This window comes from Macaca nemestrina, chromosome 2, assembly GCF_043159975.1.
Source record: "Macaca nemestrina isolate mMacNem1 chromosome 2, mMacNem.hap1, whole genome shotgun sequence".
NCBI lineage: Eukaryota > Metazoa > Chordata > Mammalia > Primates > Cercopithecidae > Macaca > Macaca nemestrina.
In genome coordinates this window covers 153654062-153668763 of record NC_092126.1, presented here as the reverse complement: position 1 = coordinate 153668763, position 14702 = coordinate 153654062, and the positions used below count along the sequence as shown (strand labels likewise).

At 47.3% G+C, this 14702-nt stretch overlaps 1 protein-coding gene across 1 annotated transcript in view; it reads right to left on the bottom strand.

Annotated features, from left to right (window-relative positions):
- LOC105477759 (FYVE, RhoGEF and PH domain-containing protein 5) overlaps positions 1-14702 on the bottom strand; it is a 124680-nt gene that overhangs the window by 98045 nt on the left and 11933 nt on the right. The gene's annotated exons all lie outside the window — the stretch shown is intronic.

Below are 14702 nucleotides of genomic sequence, written 5' to 3'. Positions count from 1 at the left end.
AAGACCCTGTTACACTCACACCTTCCCCTTCTCCAGCCATGGGGACAGGAGCCTCCTATTTAGCCTCAAATAGTTTCAAAAGGCTGAAAAAGTCAGGGACAGGCCGATAAAGATGGCAAAGGCACGCAGGGCCCCAGGCTGGGAGTCTTGGCCCCACCGCTGAGCCGCTGACGGAACACTCTCAGCCTGTTTTGACTCTCTGCACTTCAGACCCGCAAGCTTGGGGCTTGAACTCTCACCTTCTTTCTGTCCCTCCCTGCTGCAAACAGTCTGAGCGCTGTGCGTGTGTCCTTGGTCTTGGTGCACCCTAAGTCCCTTATGCCCAGGTGCTTCTGTGCATGTGGTCCCCACCGTCCCTTCCATTTGGAATGTCCTTTCTTCTCTTCTTCAGTTTGCAAATTCTTACTCGCCCTTTGAGCCCTGCTCAAATGTCCATGTTAACATTGCGAGTGCCTCAGGGAGGCCTTTTCTTCAAAGCACGTGGCTACTCCTTCTGTGCTGCCAGAATATTGCTCACTTTCCTATCATATTTATTTTAATCACATCTCATCAGCAATTGGGGTCTGCCTCTCTCTCTCCCCTGGGCCTTTCTGAGGGTGGCCACTTGGCTATGCAAGGAACCAAGTCCCAGCACTTCTCTCTTCCCCCCTTGGCCTCATGTTTCTCCTCTGTAAATGAGGGAGTTCAGACAGGCTGGGTAGAATCTTGAACCTCCCACCCTCAAGGCTGGGGAACACAGGAGAGCCAAAGAAAATTCAAAAGTCAGGCAAAGGCTGGCAAAGCATGAACTCTCCTCACTCACGGTGTTGCTGAATGGAGACTTCAGGGCCTCCTGGAGTCTGGAGACCATTTGGGTTTGAGGACCAGGCAGGTTTCCTCACCCCAGAGGCTGAGCAGCTGCCTAAGCTCTCTGATGCCGCTAAGCCATTGACTCATTCTGCAGCTTGAACCCAGCCTTGACCTCTGGCCTCCGGCCGGCAAGCAAACTTGGGCTTGGACCAGGGACCTCCCTGGAAACCAGATGCAGCATCTAACAAGGAGCTTCCCGGGCGGGGAGCGTGGCCCAGAACAATCTCTTGCCGTATGACATCACCCTTCTCTCGTTATCCCTCAGAGCAGGGCTGGGGTCATGGCCTGCCACGCCCTGACCCAGCTCAGGCCCAGGGTCTCTGTGCTCTCACCATGGCTCCTTGTGGAACACATGGCATGGAGGCTTCACAGCACATGCCCCTGGGTTCTAAGTCTGACTCTGCCACTTGCCAGCTGTGTGATCCTGGACAGCACTCTGGAGCCTCAAGTTCATTTCTGCTCTTCATCTCTGCCCCTTCCCTGGTATTTCCCAGACCCTCAGTCTTTCAGAGGCCCCTTTTCCTGCCCTCCTCTGATCCCTTCTTCATATCAGGTACAATCAAAATAACAATTACTAAGAACCTTCGCTGAGGACCTTCTGCAGGCCAGACCCTGCAGCAAGCAACTGGATGGGTTCTTAGCCACTGCACACTTGCCACCACCTGTTATCTCCATTTTACAGTCAAGGAACTGAGAGGCATTCTAGAAAATGGTTCACCCATGGCCTTGCAAGGAAAGTAACTGCCCGAATTCTCCCTGTTCTTCTTCAAGTCTTTGCTTAAATTTTGCTTGTAACTGGTGTCTTCCCTTTTCCAAAGGGTGCTTGCTGGGAGAATCAATGGAGCTAATATGTATAAAAAAGCTTTGTAAGCTGTAAAGTGCAGTGCACAAGTATGTGGCTGCTACATTAAGGTTTCATGACCTCCTGAGCTTTTTGGGTTTCATACTGCAGCTTTCTTTTTTTTCCCTTTTCTTTTTTTTTTTTTTTTTTTAGACAGAGTCTCACTCTGTCATCTAGGCTGGAGTGCAGTGGCATGATCTTGGCTCACTGCAACTTCCACCTCCCAGGTTCAAGCAATTTTTGTGCCTCAGCCTTCCAAGCAGCTGGAACTACAGGCACGCACCATCACGTGAGGCTAATTATTTTGTATTTTTAGCAGAGACGGGGTTTCACCATGTTGGCCAGGCTGGTCTCGAACTCCCGACCTCAGGTATCTGTCCGCCTCAGCCTCCCAAAGTACCGGGATTACACGTGTGAGCCACCTCACCCTACCTGTGGTCCAGCTTTCTGACCCACAGAAGGACAGCCTCCCTGCTCACCCAGCCTCTCTGTGCACACCCACCGTGAGAGTGGCTCGCCATCTCCTAAGGTGGGGGCAACACTTGCCGGGAGAAAGCACCGCTCGGTCCTTGCATGTGCCTTGTGGGGCCTGCTCTGTGCTCTGGGATCTCGGACTGTCCGTTTGCCTCCTCTGCCATGTGATGTCTCAGATCCTCAGTTTTCCTGCCTGTAAAATGGGGCTGATGATCCTGGTCTTGCACGGCGGGTGGGAGGATTAATGATATCACATATAATGCAGTGGCAGATCGCGGGGTCTGCTGAAGGTTGCTTCTTTCACCATTTACACGGTTAACTTCATTTCCACTCTTGTAAAATAGAAGGCAAGGGACAAAATACAACCCAGGAATTTATGATCCAAAAGCGATTTTCCCCTTAAACTGCTTTTTACATGCCCCGCCTGTGGCTTCTCTCCCTCAACAGAACAAAAAATGAACAGGAGCCATTTTCCACCTCCCCTGCTGTGTGTGACACAGGGTTCTGCAAACGTCTGATTAAATTATTGGTAAAAAAAAAAAAAAAAAGACTTATAAATATGTATACCCGACAGACAGCTCTTATTAAAAGCCCAGACTATGTGAGATGACATAGGGTGTTCAAACTGCATTCCTCAGAAACCCTGGGCTCCTGTGAGTGAGGACTCACAAATGTCTAGTTTGAATATCATGGATATAGACGGTGCTATGGTGTTAGTAATAATGGCTCCAGTGCAGTGAACACTTGCAAACTACGAGGCTTTTGCTAAATTCTTTGCAAGCATTAACTCATTCAATCCTCACAGTAACTCCTTGAGGTAGCTATCTAGTGTCATTTCCCCTCTTCTAACAGATGAAGAGACTGAGGCACAGAGAGGTTAGGTAATTTGCCCAAGGACACACAGCTAGTAAGTGGCAGAGCTGGGATTTGAACTCACCCGTCTGACTCTAGAGAATGCATTCTCCCATAATATGCTACCTCACAAAATCATCGCCCCTCAGCAGGCTCTTCCAGCAGCACTGCGATCCATAACTCCCAATTTTCAAGACTTCTATTCACCATGACAACCTCATTAATTGACATACTATTTATTGTTAAAAACTTGAACTTATGAAAGGGAATTATAATAACAGACCCTTGCTTTCCATGTTGGGGTTCCCAGTAAGATTTCATTTGAAAAAGGAGCCCATTGCGACAGAAACTGAGAAGACAACCAAGATTAAGTACGGGAGGGAACCCCAAGGATGACCGCATAACCACCCTTCCCACCCCTTCAACCTGGCCAGGCCCTTGACTCGGGCAGGACTTCACACCCAGGCAGACTTCACACACCAGCACCCAGGGACTGCTGCCTTCTGAGGCTGCCTCGTCGGCAGGTGTGTCTTCCAGCATTTCAGAGGATCTGGATGAAGTGGGCATCCTTCATGAAAACCCTGCTGCACTGTGCCAGGAGAGGCCTTTTGGAATTGGCCTCAGAGCTGGTACTGGATCTTCCTCTGGTCACCTCGGGCCTCTCCAGCCTTGGGGTCTGGAAACCTTTCAGGGACCATGGAGGCGGTATCTATAGTGGACCACCTGCTTTCTCAGGATGCTATCTACCAGCCAAAAATGACCCCAAGAGCTCAAACTTCCTGGCCTGTGCAAGCCTCGTGAAAGATTCTGGTGTCCCTTCCACTTGTGCTTAATTACTGAGCATGATGGGGGGCTCACTACCTTACAAGACAACCCTGCTGGACGCACCTCTCAGTGCGAGAACGTCTCACTGTAAGAGAGGACAGCAGAACCTAAGGTTCCTGAGCAGATTCTGTAAGAGAGAATTGTTTAGTGTGTGTGTGTGTCTTGTTTTCTTAATTAAAATCTTACAAGAAAGCCTCAAATGTCAAGTTCTTGGGTTATGCCTTGACCTGGAGATTTTGGGCCCTATCCAGGGCTCTGACCCAACCCTGTGCATGCAGAGAATGGGTCTGTTTACATAGAAACCAGTCACATCATCCCGGAAAACAACCTCAACTCGGAGACACTCATCTTGCCAGAACACAGCCAAAGATCAGGCCTCTCCAACACAGGGAAGCACCACAATTCTTAGATGCAAGCTCAGAATTCCCCGACACATGGCTCAGTGGCTGCCTTCATCTCTGGAAGGCTGGACAGTCTTGGGGCATTCTCAGGGAACCAGACGAAACACATTAATAATTCGTCACTCAGAAATTATTATGAGTTTATTGTCCCGCTGACCCTGAGTATTACAAGCATGGATAACAAATTCTCCAAGGGCCATTCCTGAGCATAGCCAGGCAATCTAAGGAAGTGTAAACCTTCTGCACAAGATTGTCCCTTTGTTACTGCAATAGTGTGTGCCGTTCTTCCTCTCTACAGTTTTTCATCATTCCCTGGCCATGTGGACTCAGGCAAATGGACAGTCTCTGTAGGTTGTCCAATTCTGAGCACCTGCATTAAGAACATTTCCATCCTGAAGATTCATACTCCACTGTGTATCCTTATTTGACGGCTGGAGAGTCAGGAAGCTCTCAAAGGGATGAACTAGAAAGAGGCAAGAACCATTCCTATAGACATCCTCCCTCTGGTCCTAGCTCCATCATTCTTACTGGCTTAAAAGTCATGTCGCCACTCTGAACCTGTTTTCTCTTCTATTAAAAAAATAAAACTGGATAACTATGCCCAAAGGGACGTTCAGCAAATTGCATGCAATGAGGCACATAAAGAAGGAACCGCACAGCAGAGCTGAGAGCCTGGGTGCTGGAAACTGCCTGGGTTAAAATTCTCGCTCTGTTGCAGACCAGCTGCGTGACCTTAAGTCCTCACCTTAACCTCTTTGTACCCTAGTTTCCTGATCTGCTGAGTACAGACAAAAAAAACAGCATCTATGTCTCAGGGTGATTTTTCAGACGAACTGAGTTAACACATACAAAGGGTCTATGACAGCACCTGGTGCAGGGGGAGCTCTACGAAGCCTCTTACGTAGCAGTGTCTGTTTGCCTCAGCTCCCAGCACAAAGTATGAGATTGACAATATTCTTTTTGAAAACCTGACTCAGCCCTGGTGTCTGCATTATCTCTGAGACTCCTCACGGTGCTCAGTGATGAAGAGACGGTCGCCACCACTTGTACAGGTGAGAAAACCGGGGCTCAGATCAGAGGGCAGGGTCAGGGTGGAGGTGGACTTGAGGTCATTCTCTCTTTTTGCTGTGCCATGCTGCCTCTCTGGTTCTGCCATCTGCACCCACCAAATGCCACTGACCACCCTGAGAACCCTGACACTGGGAAGTTCCAGACTAGCCAGAGCTCTGGTTTATTCTGCACTGAGCCACTGTGCTGTAGCCACAGCTGGAAGGCCACCACACTACACAGACGAAGAAGCAGCTAAGCCTGTTGTCATGCCTTGACCCCTTGATGTTTAGGCACCTTTCTGTAGCGGCTTCGTCACCCCACACAGCTGACAACAATCGTACTAGAGTACTAGCTGATCTTGGTACCTCCTACCCCCTCTTGCTCTAAAACTTTCCATAGCTCCCTACTGTTTACAGATCAAATCAGTTCACCTGGAGGTACAAATCCAAATTAAACGCACTCCTTTTCAAGAGTCTTCCCAGCCTGATTCCCTCCTACCATCCCTCTGGTGTGGCTGGGCCAGTCTCCTCTTGGCTCCCTGGACTAGCATGTTCTTCCGGGAAGAGCACTTGGATGAGAGACCTCAGCGCCACTGCTTCCAAACCACTCCAGAGCAGTCACAGGTGGGAGAGCAGCCTGAGACCCAGCTGCTTAAAAATCACACAGCTCAGTGAAGACCTGTGATCTAAATCCAAGCCTCTCTACACCCTGAGGACCACGTGGAAGGGCAAATACTCTTAGCTACAGTTTTGAACTACTTGCTGATCTTACCCTAAACATACAAGTCCAGAGAAATGATCTGAAGTGCTTAGATAATTCAAGTATCTTTGGATCGTGACACTTCTCTCCAATGGCATATCTTTCAAGTAAAATCCACATCTTTCACAAGGCGCCTGCCTACCCGACTTCCCATCGCCTTCTGCACCCCACTCACAATGGCTTCCTTACCTCTCTACCAACCCCACAAAGGCCTCCAGCCTCAGCACAAAGGGCCTTTGCCCCTGCTGTTCCCTCTGCCTTGAATGCCCTTCCCCTTGGGATGTCTGGTCATCCTTCACATTTCACTCAAGTTCACCTCCTCAGAGAAGCCTTCCCTAATCACCCTGTCTGAAGTGTGTCTTCCACCAGTCACTTTGTATCACATTGATTTTTTTTTTCTTCTTTTCCATAAACTATAATTATCGCGTTCACTTATTAGTCTGTTTACTGTCTGCCTGTCCCCAGCACAAGGAGTCTGTTCACTGCTGCATGTGGAGCTCAGAGAGCAGCACCCAGCTCAGAATAGGTGCCTGATACACATCTGTACTCATGGAATGCACGGACTACCAATGCAGCTTTCCTCTTTGGCTGTATCCTATGCCTGACAGCCTCATCCCCATTTGAAAAGCTGGGGAAAGTGAGGCCCAAATACCTCAAGGAAATCCAGACTCAAGCTGGAACAAAGACTTCACTCCTCTTCTGGGGCTCAGCTGGTCACGGAGACCTGCTGCTGACATTTCACCGAAGAACTCCGAAGATAAGACTCTCTTCTATTAGCGAGAATTATATTCACACCTCCTACAGGGAGAAACCCTGATTTTATGAAGGTAAAAACACATTGTGATTAACTCTTAATCAGGATCTTATCTACATTACAGCCCTGCAAGGTAAAAAAAATAGTTGGGGGTCTTAATATCATGCTAGTAATGTTACAATGAGTGTGTTCCTGACACGATTTTCTTATTAGGGTCCTTCCATGTAAATTTTATTGCATTTAATTAAAAATTATTGCTAAAAGAAACAGCTGCAGATGGTCTTATTTTAAGTCAGAAAATTAAAAACTGAGTATTCTCATCAGTCAATTGCAACAAGAAGCACAGCCACATGCATTAGGATGTGATGGTTTTGAGATTATAATAATTTTCATGGCATTTCTAGGTCCTTTCAGTGAAACTTAATGAAAGCTCTGCATGACTTCATTTGTCAAAAACATAATAATAAGAAGGCTCCTGGCTTACAGGCAGATATAAAGATACCAATGAATACCACAGCTAGGATATGCCAAAAATCCAGCCACGCGGCTCTCAGCACCAATGGAACCAGTCAGCAGGAGGCTTAGCTGCAACTCTGTCACATTCCCACCGAGGATTGATAGCTGAGGCTGTAAATCACCTCGGTTTTACAATGATGTGTTATTTGTTGCTGCAGCGCTGTCTACGGTAGTAAAAAATAAATAAAAGTCAGGTTTCACTCTCAGAGAATCACCTCACAAAATACTTATGCATTCTAAGGATTCTGGGGGTGCACTGACAGGTGGGGAGGAGGAAGGAGGGGATGCTTATGCTAGATTTTGTGCTAGATTCCAGAACTGCAATTGCAGTCACTATTCTAGGTCTGGATGGCCCATACAATGACATCCCCACAACTTTATTGCTTGGCTTGTCTCCTTTACTCTTGAAGACTGAATTCCTATTATTTCTTGCTGTGTCCTTTACTGGAAACCGACTCAAATCTTTTATTTGGACCAGACTATAAAAGACAAAAGAATGAAAAGAGAAATGCAAAGGCAGATGCAATCTAGCTCTGGAGTTCATCAGCGTTGGAGAACTATGGTTGCTGTGGACATCCTGGTGGCAGAACGCCACTCCTCCCCCGGCCGCAGCCACAGCCCCAGGTTGGTCATTCTCTCTTGAGGGGACCACTACAACCATCTCTTCACAAATCTCCCAGCTTCCCATCCCTCCATCCCCTCCATTCTCCACCCTGCCAGCAAAGTATCCATACAATGCATCATCCACACAACGGCACACCCCTGCTGAAAATCGCTATGGACTCCCCCCTGCCCAGGGGATGGCGTACACACTTGTCACACTGATATACAAGGCATTCTCAGCTGGGCCTGCCCTGCCTTCCCAACTCCATGCACCTGAGCTCCAGCTGAACACTTCAAGGTCCTTTCGACCCTCCAGACTCACATGCAGGCTTTTTCTCTTCCTGGACTGTCTCCATCATGAACTCCTGCTCCCCATCAAGACCCACCTCAGCCGGGTGCGGTGGCTCACACCTGTAATCTCAACATTTTGGGAGGCCGAGGCAGGTGGATTACCTGAGGTCAGGAGCTCAAGACCAGCCTGGCCAACATGGTGAAACCCCATCCCTACTAAAAATACAAAAATTATCCAGGCAAGGTGGTGGGAGACTGTAATCCCCCACTGGAACCTGGGAGGCAGAGGTTGCAATGAGCCAAGATCGTGCCATTGCACTCCAGCCTAGGCAACAGAGTGAGGCTCCATCTCAAAATAAAAAAAAAAAAGAACCCATCTCAAATATCCTACAGATACTGAAGGCTCCCCTACTGCCCACTCCATAGCCAACTGGACATACCACTAACCAAGCTTTATCACTTTATCACCCCAGGCTCTAACTGCCTCTCTATCCATCTTTCTCCTCAGCCAGCCTAAAAACTCCGGAGGGCAGAGATCTGAGTACTTTACTACCTAGAACAGTGCAGACAATCAGCAGATCCTCAGGGAATGCTAGCGGACTGAGTGAGGGAGCTGGCTGGGCTCACTCACAATGCTCTACTGTTACACTCAGAAACGAGAGAGAGAGATGGTGTTTGTGTTTAGTCCTTAAGCCTTTCAACCCCATCTCCTCCACAGAATCATCCTCCCTGTCTGCAGATGATGTGACCTATTTTCCAGAACAAAGGTATCGAGGTACCTTCTGAATGAAGGAAGACATTCTCATTGGAGTCCTATTTCTTGTATGTTCTCTCCTCTTTCTCCTGCCTCCATGTCAAAAGCCTACTTTCCCTGCAGTATCTACTACAGTGTCACTTTGTCCATGAAGCCATCCTGCCCGCCTCTGGACTCCTACTCTTAGGGTCCTGAGCCTTTTCTACCTTGCATTTCAGTGACTTGGGTCTAAGTCCTCTTCCTACCCCAAGACTCTCAGTCCACTGAGGCCAGCAGTGGTACCTGGTCCCCCTCTCTCTCCTTCCACACATCACTCCATGCAATCCTTACCCAAAATGAGTCATTTCACAAACAGCCATCACCAGTGAGCCAACACATTCACCTCCTGGGTCTTCCTGCTCCCTCTCCTCATATGCATGCTGCACAATGTGGCCCAAACACAAACTCCTGGGCATGTAATTCGAGCTGCATTTCAACCATAAGCTGTAACAACCCTGGGCTGGCGGAGCAGAATCCTGAACTGCTCTGTCTGCAACGCACAAGCACACACGAGCTGCTGCCCTGGGTGGGTGGGATCTTCTGAGGTTCTCCTAATGAGCATTTCATCCCAAACAGATGGCATGCTCCAAACCGAGAACTCCTGGTTGCTCCTCGGGCACAGCTGGCCACGCAAGGGCAGGGGTCCCCACAGTGGCCTGCAGGAGGCAAAGACATCTGAGTACCTCATTAGCAAGTCCCAGGAAAGCTCGCTGTATTGATGAGTTGCCAACAGAGCGACAAACCCACCAGCCAGCAGAAAAGAAAGGTGTCCTTTCACTTTTCCTTGAGTCTCTTGGACCAATAAGCAATGTTAACACTTTGGGGGTGGCTGTGCCACCCTGTCTCTTGCAAGCAGGACACTCAACAGGTTTGGATTAAGAATACCAGAAAATGTGGCAATTTTCGACCACAGGAAACAGGTAGTAGTGGAAACAGCACTGGATTGAAAGTTGCACAGACTTGGGTACTGACCTTGGTTTGGCCACTTACCATCCATGTGACAGAAGATAGTTCATGTCATGTCATCAAGCCTGTTTTCTCATCTGGAAAATGAGAACTGGAAATTCCTACCTAACTGTAAGTTGTAAGTGAAATAACAACTACAGTCATCATAATAGAGACAGGCAGTTTTACTATGATTATGGAATCATAAAACCCCTAGCCTTGCTGTCTTTGGTGTATGAGGCAGCTAATGATTCCAAATCAATACTGCTCAGATGTTGCCGGCAGCCCTGAACCCATCTCATGAGAAGTCAGAGGCACGGTTCCTGCCACATCCCACGGCAAAAGCTTGCAAAATTCATGGTCCTGGTTTTCCTGATGTGATGTAAAGCCCTAAACGTTAAGTCAAACACGTGCAGAAGAGTCGCTGGGTGTGTACGAGAGAGAGAGAGAGACAGACAGAGAGAAATACACAACAAGAGGAACCAGACTCTCCCTCCCAGATTCCATACCTCAGGAATCAAACTCAAATCCTGCGTCCCCCACTATGTGACCTCGGTCATGTCACTTAGTAACAGCTAATGCTTACTGATCATTTTACCATGTGCTGTATTAACTCCTGTAGTCTTAATGACATTCCAAGGCAGGTTCAATGATCATCTCCGTTTACAGATAAGGACACTGAGGTACAGAGAGGTCAGAAACTTGTTCTAGGTCACAAAGACAGTAAGTGTAGACCAATACCCAGGCAGCTTGGCTCCAAAGCCTATGTGCTTAGCCGTGGTGCTTTCACAGGCTCTCCTCGGGCCACAGTGTCCTCATCTGTAAACAGAAAAAGCTATCATAAATGTGTCAAGAACAATATGTACTAATAGATGAGGGCAGTGGGGAGAGGGGCAGAGGGGGAGAGGGGAAGAAGAGGAGGGGGAGAGAGGGAGAGAAGGACGGAGGGGGAGAGAGAGAGAGAGAGGAGAAAAAGCCAGTGCAGCAACATGTGCATGGTATAATCTGGGTGATGGGCACATGGGCGTTCACACTAAAACTCTTAACTTCTCAATAAGTGTGAACATTTTCATAACAAAATGTTGGGGAAAGTGGCCTCAGGGATCTGTGCTGACGTATAACGCTGACTGCTATCACGTAACACACAGACATATGATGATGAAGATTTAAATGAGACATTTAGGACAAGTGAGTTTGTGTCATGTTTTGCGTAAAACAGGTATGTAATGACTGTATACAAAGCACCCAGCACTGTGTTGCTAAAAACAGGTATTTAATAAATGATATTTCTTTCCCCTTGTGAAGCCCAAAATCACCAACTCATCAGTATACATTTATTAAACTTCTAGTGTATAACCAACATATCAGGGTGCTATTGGATATTCAGAAGTGAAGATTGGGTTCCCCTAGCCAAGACTATTGGTCAGTGACTTAGGACCTAAGACAGCCTATCTGGAAACTAAGGATGTTGGACTAGACCTCTGCTGAAAACTTTTTTTTTAAGTGAGAGTCAATTCAGGGAAAAAAGAATGCTTCAGGGATACACTTCATTTAATTTTTCTTTTCAATCAGGTCTGCTTTGTCACCCAGGCTGGAGTGCAGTGGCGTGATGACAGCTCAATGTAGCCTGAAATTCCTGGCTCAAGTGATCCTCCCGCCTCAGCCTCCTGAGCAGTTGGGACTACAGGTGCGTACCACCGTGCCCGGCTATTTATATATGTGTGTGTGTGCATATATACATATGCACATATGCACACACACACATATATGTAGAGATGGGAGGCTCACTATGTTGTCCAGGCTGGTCTCAAACTTCTGGCTTCAAATGATCCTCCTGCCTTGGCCTCCCAAAGTATTGGGATTACAGGCATAAGCCACTGCACTCAGCCTAGGTATACATTTTAAACTAAAGAATGATAAAACCTTCTTTTGTATACCATTGAAAAAATGGACACAGGTAATACATTTGTTTTATAAAAGACTGGTAACAATATTACCATAGCTACTAACATGCTACTATCTGTGCAAATCTCAAAGGAAGTAACTACACAGAAGAAACTTTACAATCATCCATTAGACCCTGAGCTGCTGCTCACTCAGTTTCAGGGTCACTAAGGGCTCTCTGAATTCTATTATATGCTGTTTCTTGAAGGGAGATACTTTTAGTAGAAAAAGGGCTTGGATTTAAATAACACGGAATCACACCATGAGAGAGTTACTCCGTTCTTAGTCCTTTTGGATTCTTCTGGTTTTGCCAGGTAGAAAGTCTCCACGTGGCGCACACATGTCTTTAACACCTCTCCCTGTTTAACGAAGAGACCAGGCTTCCAGTTCCCAGCCTTGGCAAGGAATCACCTCAAGCTAGTCTTTACCCGTGTTGTTTCACTGTTCTATCTTATTTTTACAATTGCTTTCTATTTATGGCAACTGATACTGTTTTTCCATTTCCCAATAGTGACAAAAAGTTTCCGTTACATTTTTCTAAATAAAAAAGATGTGCTGATTTAAAGAAAAATAATAAGTCAAAGTATAGGCAGTATAATGGAAATGGTAAATGCAGTCCAGGAAAGGTGAAAGGTTGAGAAATACACAACTGCTCCAACCTCACCATTTTACAGATGGGCAAACTGCGGCCCAGCCTCTTCCAAGGTCCCATAACAAGTGCGGGGACCTTAGGTTTTGAATCCATGTCTGGTGCACTGACCTGCCTTCAGTCAGAGCTATGGGTATTTGGCTTCTGCCTCTAATCCTCACACTAAAGCAAGGTATGGGGCAGGACAGGTAGCAGAAAGAGGAAGGAACTGCCTCCCCACCCTCTCATCCCATCCAACTCCAAGTACCCCTGGGCACAGGTCTCAGATCAGCAGCACCCCCTCCACTCTGTACTCAAAGCCCCCATTCAGGCAAACAAGCAGGGTCCCCCAGCCCCTCGGCAGTCACTCATGCCTCTCGGCAATATGAGTCTCAAACCTCCCTTGCCCAGACCTGCTCCAGCCCAAAGTGGGGATTTTTCTCCCCCTTTGCTTTCATCTGTTTCATGCAGGAAAGCGGAAGAAAGCTTTGCTCACTGATTGATGTCCAAGAGGATGTGGTTCCTGCATGGGAGATTTATCCCAGTCAGTCTGGCCTTTGGCGAAACAGCATCAGAGTGGTGCAACCGTGCTTTTGAAATTCAGAGTCTAACAGTTCAAGACACTCAACCAAGGCCCTAGGCTGTAGCATCAAATGTGAGCTAATGCAAAGAAAGCACCTAGCACAGTGCTTGGCACACAGGAAGCAGTCACGATCCAGGAGCTTTAGCGTTGTCTTAGATATTTTATTCCCTATTGTCATAACTGTCTGGATGAAAAGGCCTTTTTGTTTTGTTTTTGCACAAAGTACAGATCAAGGCAACAGGTCCTTCACATGTAGCCAAGCAGCCTGTGCACTGCACCCCCCAGGTGGCACCATACATAGACCAAAAGGTGAAGAACTTACCCTTGGGATTGTACGGTGCACAGCCTGCACAACCCGACCTGGTATTCCCTCACATAATTCACTACAAATTCCTGATCCAGAAGTCAAGAAGTCTGGGTTTGGACACTGATTTCTCCAGTAACTTACTGAGAGATCTTACGCAAGTGACTTTTCCTCTCTGTGTCAGTTTCCTCTTCTGGAACAGGACTTGTGTCTGAAGTTTCCTCCAGCTATAAAATTCTGTGATTCTACAGAGGCAGATTTCGATTTTTGATGGGCTGTTGTAAAAAAGATGAAATAAGCTCCCTCACCTGGCTTGAGAGAGAAGAGCCATGAGTTGGGGAGGGATTTAGAGAGGAACAGTATATGCCTCAGTCAGAAAGAAACTCTTCTTCATGATCAGAGTGCCCAGCACCCGATGAGGCAGCACTAGGAGTGATGGGTTCCCTGTGGCTGGAGGATTTCAAGCACCTGTTAGAGGTGAGCAGTGTCTTCCAGCACAGAGTTTATTGTTGCAAAGCTTGGTTCTGCTTTCCTCAGTGCTAGGAGGCACTCGGCTGGGGACAGGTCTTGTCCACTCACGCCGATTGTTATTAATGCAATGAACTGTTGGCTCTGCCTCTCTACCCCTCTTGCAGCTCGCATGAGTCCACATTCTCCAAATTAAACTCAGTCCCTCGGGCTGTGCTGGTGTTTACCTTTGCTCTAGCAAACAAATCTTTTCATCCTAGAAAGAACTAATAAATAAATCGCCTTACCCAGACTTGGGATAGGGAGAAGATGGAGCCGGGATGGGGAACCATGAAAAATACTCAAGAGAATTATCCATGCAAACACTTCCTAGCAGCTCTACTCCAACAACAGCTAATGCTAATTGCAAATCATCCTTATCTAGGCAAGACTGCGGGTCCCCTAGGAATTCCCAGCAACAACAGCTGTGTAGGACTGGTTTAAGTTTCTGCACGTGAGGGAAAAGAATCACAGGGTTTCTTTTAAAATCACAACCACTTTGGTTTTTCGTTAATTCAGATCAGGTGGCCCCAAACAGTGCAGATAGTTTAGGGCAAACTGCATCCCATTTAAGTTGTGTCCACAATTCCACGAGGAAAGGCAAGATTTGGCAATTATCCACTTGGGATGATCAATGAGGGGCATTCAGTCAGTCTTGGGAAGGTAGGGTCAGAACACCCCCACTGTTGTTCAATAACTTCGGTGTCTCACTCTCACTTCCAAAGTGAATCAATTAAAAAAAAAAAAACAAAAAAAAACAAGCTTGGATGTAGCTCTTCAAGA